Here is a 6,773-nt window from a genome sequence, read left to right as displayed (position 1 = left end):
TGAATCAGGCCCAATTAGTGTAGCTGTTGTGGTCCACAAAGTAAAACTCACATCCAGTGAGACAGCCTGTGCTCCAAGTCCAGAGACATGAAATATTTAAACACAGCCCCTTTTGCTCTTGCACTAAATATGTTCTATGTCTCTGTATGTCAATGGGTGGCAAATTGTTCAGTTCCTAGCCAAAATATCTTATTTTACCATAACAAAAATGCATTGATCATTCTGTGCGGTATTCATTCGGACGCGCACCTTTGTTCACTGGTTCAATGGATGAACTTGTTGAACCTTGACCTTTCCCAATGAGCAGTAATGGTCACCCCACATCTACTACTGTTGCATCTTCCCACAACATTCGCCTGGACTGTATTATGCAAGGCAGTCTTTCCTGGTGATTCAGAAGCCATCATTACAACTGCTCACAAACGGCATGTCTGCTAGCAAAGCTGGACAATGTCGGCAGCGGTTCCAGCTGTTTGTTAAGATCCATGACCATCTGTAACCTTTCTTCAGCGCCAACATAGCTTCACCACTCTATGACGTCACAAGAGCGCTCCTGTACCCGTACTCCATATTTCCCATACAGGAAATACAAAAGTATCTGTACATATACTACACAACATTTTAACAATCTACAAAGCAGACATTTACCATTTTCACTGAAAGCTACATTTGAAAGCAACATTAAGAGCATGGGCAAATTTCAACCACTTTCCCATTAAAATATTAGCACAGTGTACATAGTGCCCATGGAATATGTCGTCTGTTTATTTCTTTTAGAAAAAGCAAATTAAATAGGCAAGTGCTTAATGGCCAGTTCCATTTTAATGGCTGTATGTGGATCATAGCCTTCCATTCTGAAATCCTCCACCTTAAAATCTTTAATATTTTCAACTTTTCAACTTTACGGAGGATGGTCAGCTTCGGGAAAGTCCATGGTACCCTCTGAACCTGCACTTTTAATGGTTCAATATGATGAACATATACATGTGCATCTCCCAAAGTATGTACGAACTCGCCAAGCTTCAGGCGTGTTACGTGGGCACTCATATACGTCAGCAATGCATGACTGGCAATGTTGAAAGGCACTCCCAGTCCCCTGTCTACCTATCTCTGGTACAGCTGGCACGACAGTTCACCATTCAACACATAAAACTGGCAAAGGGCATGGCAAGGGGGCAGAGCCATAAGGGGAAGATCTTTAGGCACACATGAGGATTTGTCGGTTTTCTGGATTGGCCTTTGTCGTCTCAATTCCATTCTGCAGCTGGTCGACCCCCTGGCCTGTATAATCTGTGTGCATGTCTTTGTATTCAGCACCAACATGCCTCCACTGGAAGCCATACACTGATCCCAAGTCACCTTCTTCCCGAGAGGTGAAGCCCTGTTTATCCAGGAACTCCCTTGATCCGTTGGCATCCCATATCTTCACACCTTTTCAGAAAGTTCCTTGGCATTTGTTGAACCCTTAATAAACCACAGCAGCTCCTCGAATACGCCTTTCCAAAACACTCGCTTGGTTGTCAGCAGAGGAAATTGATCTCGCTGGCTGTACCGCACCTGCAGGCCGAACAGCTACATGGTGCCGGTACCCGTGCGGTCCTCCTTGCGGTGCCCTGCCCGCAGGATCTGCTGGATCTGGCCCAGGTACTGCAGCTCCTTGTGCGTGCCAGCCTCTCCGCCGCCCTGCTCGGGTTGCACGGTCACCTGCGTTTGTGTTTCGGCGGGCATTTTACGGCTGTACACTCCGGCCTGCCTTGTGTTCCTGAGGGGCGTTTACTCCCATTCAGTTAGTCCCACGGCATCTTACCGTGTAAGGGACTTGGCGGTAGACAGGTAGATGGATACTGATCTGTTTCCAAGTCTTTTGAAATTGTTGGCTTGGGTAAGAACATTGAGGCATATCTACAAGGGGATTGCGCCACCGGAACATCACTTTTTTCAAGTGGTGGTGCAGTGCCCTGCACCATATTTACAAAGCCGCACTAAGCCACTCTGCAGGGCTTTAACGCCGCTTTGCAAATATAATACCCTTTCACGGAGGTATCTGCGTGAATGGGCCGTGCACTAGGTGTTGCTGTGAACGTTCCATGCCAACACCAATTGTTTTTTGACGCTGCCCCAAATTTAGGAGGACATGTAAATCTGAACCAGAGCCACAAAATAACACCATGCAAAAGCAGGCGTTAGATTGGCGCAACGAGGAGAAATACTTTTGTTTTGCCTTGTTTTTGTTTTATAGAAGTGACAAATCACCATTATTGATTGTTTATGTGCAGAAAGGGACACATTCCTGCACATAAACAACCATCCCTGCAAAACAGGCACCCTTGCACCAGTCTGTATTGGTGCTAGGCAGCTATTTTAGGGCTAGAGCTAAGGAAAACAAAGAGGTGTGCCATTATCTTGTAAATCCGGTGCATCCCTGCGTTTTGGAAAATGATGCAGCGCGGTACTGCAAAATTTGCTGTAGTGCCGTGTTGCGCCATTTTCTTGTACATATGCCCCCTTGTTTCCGCCTTTGGCACACCGCGGCCAATACCACCATCAAGGTTCCCTTATAATTACCCAGAGTCAAGTAGGATGTGAATTGGTGGGAATAATATAAATTTTCATATTCAGAATTCCCGTCTGGCTGTGTTGTGCAGCACATTCCGACCCAGGTGAGAGGGACAATCTTCAAAAGTACCACCGTGATAAACACACCCCTTATTCAAACCCACTGTGACAATCTACCAACAACAAGGAAGCTGGCTGAGAAAAGTGATTTAACTTGCAACTCCTGCCCGTCTCTGAAGCACTTGTCATCACATGACACAGTCAAATAAAGGCAGATCTGGTTGGCAAGCCTGCAGCTGTAAAATTCAAATTGCATGTTTTCGTGAAGAGCGCCAAAGTGTAAAACACATAAACACAGCCTCAAAAAGGAGACAAGGCGCTGCCATTCACCAGCAGCTTGTGTCAAACAGTTTACATCACTGCAGCAAGTTGTTTGAGACCCCAAAGGCAAACAAAAATGATTCAGTGAGTTAAACTGTTTTTTTGGCATTTGTGTGTCAGTCACGGTCACTCTGACATGATCAAATCGGAAAATAAATTTCAGGAGACAAAACAAAATCGGGAGAAACGTAATAAAAACATAACAAATCAGAACAGGAATAGAAAAGCAGTAATGGCTAAGGGGAAAGGGTTAATGAAAAATAAAGTGGACTTGTAGTGAAAATGCTAAGAAAAGCAGGCCTGGCTCTTTCAGAATTGCAGCTTAGAAACAGTTATTTATGGGCCGCTGTTGCTGGACACGTCCCTGGAGCACCATAGAGGCTTGGTTTCGTTTTTAGTGTCCATATTACTTGTACTATCGACTCTGCTGCAGGTAAGGAGTCTGTTTTTAAAGAAACCCAAATGCAACAGACGTGATATTCTCTGGTTGTATCCTTAGCGTTAGGATGAGCAGTCGTTTGTGAAGTCATAAATGTGCATGGAGGGGTAATTCACATTTGTGCATGGGATAGCCTGTGCATGAACTGCAGAACCGGAGAGGGAGAAACGTGATGTGACAAAAAGCCGCTCTGTGCACAATCACAAAACGTGCCCTTGTGTCTGGGACGCAGCACATCTCTGTCCCTCAGGGCACAGACAACTAACGCTTTCACGTCATCTGCGTCAAATATAACATGGGGCTTCGGAGGGGAATTCACTGCAGCCCCAGTCACACTCACTCTTCAATGTACAAACCATGGGGCAAATTTACAAGCTCTGTACACCACTTTTGCGCCGCCGTTGCGTCACTTTTGAGACGCAGCGGCGGCGCAAAGCTAGCGTCATGCTGCGGCAGATTTACAACGTGACGCATCTAGGGAGATGCGTCACGTTGTAAAGCCCTGCGCCACATTAGGCCTGCATCAGGTTTAATGTATGCAGGGTGGGCGTTACGTCGGAAAAAGCCTCGGAAAAGTGACGCAGTGAAATCTACGAGATTTCACGCAGTCACTTTTCCGACGCTGGTGCGTCAAATCCTTACGCCTGCTTCAAGCAGGCGTAATGCGTGACGCACCATGTTAGGGATCGGGCAGGTTGGAACAGTGCTGGAGTTGCGTCACGCTTGCGACACAACTTCAGCACTGCGCCAACCTTACACAGGGAGATGCGTCACGCATCTGCTTGTCCTTGCGCCACGATGCACCGCATTGTAAATGCGGCGCATCTGCAGTGACACAAGGGCAAACTTGCGTGACGCATCTTCCCTGGCGCATCCCTGCTGATTTGCAGGGATGCGCCAGGGAACGTGAATCTGCCCCCATGTGCGCAGGGTCCTAACGCTCCTGAAATAGTCACCCCATGCTTGTGTTCAAGGTGCAATAACAACACAACTGACATCATAAGGTTGTGATTTAGAAAGAGATCATCTCAATGCGAAGACTTCGGTAATATTATCCACTGCTGAAGAACATACTTTTTATTCAAAAGCTCTGAACTCATCATTTAATGTTACCTCTGATTGTTTATTTTTCACAACAACAAATGCAGACCGTGCCGACGGGACTGCGAGACAACAGCAGCCGGGTAATCCACGGCAGGAGCTGGAAGACAACGGCTGGGTGGGGTGCTGCGTTAAGAGGGAACATCTCTTGCCACTACTTTGTGCACAATGATCTTAATGGTGTGGGCATGAGGAGCAAGGTTCAATTCAATTCAATTCAATATATTCATTAAAGATTTGGAACTCCTAGGAGGTCCGCATAAAATGCATACATATTATTACGAATAAAAGAGAAACACAAGCACAATCCACCAACCATCATAACATTATCAAAAGCCTGCCTTAGATTAGCTACATTTCTTGTAAATAGAAACAAACAATATTGTCAGAGAGCCCAGATCATACGGTACTTAAGATTTTCCACATTACAACTCCTAAGATGTACATAGGACATTAAAAAGCTGACAGCTCATTTAAAAGTCCAAAAGTTCGATTTCAGCTAGAAAATTAATTTAGAATTAGAGGCAGGATAAAACATGGGCATGTCCAGACCTGTGCAAAAGGCACTTCAGTAGCAGCCGGCTCATAAGCAAAATACCTCCTGAATCCCACTACATTTAAGTTTATAAAATTAACAACAGAACACTGTGGGAAGCAGACGCAACCTAAACCTAATTTAAGAAAAAAGAGCGGTTAATAGCTGCCTATCAATGTGCAAAATACAAATTAATAAAAACTAGAATACTAATGCTTTGCAGATGGAGAGGCTGTTTAAGAAGTGTGCTGAAAAGGGAGGATTAAAATATGTACATAAACTCCAAAAGAAATTACAAGGTTTTAGACACACTGCTTTATTTTTGTACAAAAGTGATAGTCTCGGGTTGATACTACATTTTTTTTTACACAATCTTGTAAGAGCACCGGTACAAGTTTAAAAAATATGCATGAATTCCTTGAAAAAATTAAATAGTTTTGCGTACACTGCTTCGTTTTTAGGACAAAAGAGATAAACTCGGGCTGATGCTACATTTTTAACAGAGTTTTGTAAAAACATCGGACGAAGCCAGCGATAACGGCTCAATGCCAATGCTGGACATACAAACAAAACATGGATCAGAGTCTGGGTACTCAGCATACACAAATGACAAATGTTCCTATTATTCGGATTCTTAGACCAGTTTGCTGTGAGGTCATTTAAAGGCAGAAGATTCGAATACCGTGTTCTAAATTCCCAAAAACATATTTTTATGCAATTCTCGGTGAGTTTGTCCCAATTATTAGTTTTAATCTTTGTTTAGAGTTGCAGAATTGAATGTCTCTATCGAAACTAATTTTACCACTCAGAGTTTTTAGGAGTGACTTAAATCCTAATGATGGAAGGGTGAGCACTAGTTCTTCTTGTATACTAAAGGCTTTTAGTGCCAATAAGAAGTCAGGTTAAAAGGAGTAGTTACCTGCCTTAGCATCAAAGATTTCATGGCATAGAGCACCTCTTAGTGAATCTGGCTCGCTATGTTTTAGCTGATAACCCCAACGAGAAACCCTGGATAAACCTTGCGTATGGGAGCTTATCAAACCATATTCCAATCTAATTGCTGCCGTTGGAACTAACGTGTTAACGTATCTGACCTTCAACCTTATCCAAAAAACTCCAGTCCTTAACAGGGATTGATTCAATCGCATAAAGCAGGGTTGGTGGAATTTTTACCTTAAAAACCGTCAATAAGTGTAAAAAATGTCTTCTACCCATAGCGCTGTAACAAATTTGCAAACCATTGGCGTGCGATGTAGCTTTACTAATACAGTGTGACATATGGGGTTTATTTTTCGGGCTGCTTGTTAAAAATTTCCCTAGATAAAGGTATGAATCTACCGCCTCCAACCTTTCAGGACCGATTTTCCAATTAAAATTATATGATTTTCTACTTTTAGTACTTTTCAAAACTAAAATTTTACTTTTGGATACGTTTATTTTCAAAAAATGGCCCACAGTATATTTTTGTAGGGAAGCCAGCTTTCTATTCAACCCAATAGGGGTTAAGTCCATTACTACTATGTCATCTGCATGAAGTAGACATGCAAAGGAGCGGGTAATTATCTTCGGGGCATCTCCATCAGCTTGAGCAAAACAATTGGGTAAATCAGCTATATATAGGGATAATAACAGCGGTGCTAACAAGCAACCCTGTTTGAGTCCATTTTCAGTAGGGATTACTTATGATAATCCTTGATTTCCACCCATTAGTATCTTACACCAAGTTTGCGACTGGAGTGCTATGATCAAGGATAGCAGGGG

At 43.5% G+C, this 6,773-nt stretch overlaps 1 pseudogene; it reads right to left on the bottom strand.

Moving 5' to 3' along the window:
- Positions 1 to 787: 787 nt before the first annotated feature.
- On the bottom strand, positions 788 to 1,728 carry LOC146829650 (thymidylate synthase pseudogene; annotated as a pseudogene).
- Positions 1,729 to 6,773: the final 5,045 nt, after the last annotated feature.

Source organism: Triturus cristatus, chromosome 5_2 (assembly GCF_964204655.1).
Source record: "Triturus cristatus chromosome 5_2, aTriCri1.1, whole genome shotgun sequence".
NCBI lineage: Eukaryota > Metazoa > Chordata > Amphibia > Caudata > Salamandridae > Triturus > Triturus cristatus.
This window is presented reverse-complemented; position numbering and strand designations above follow the sequence as displayed.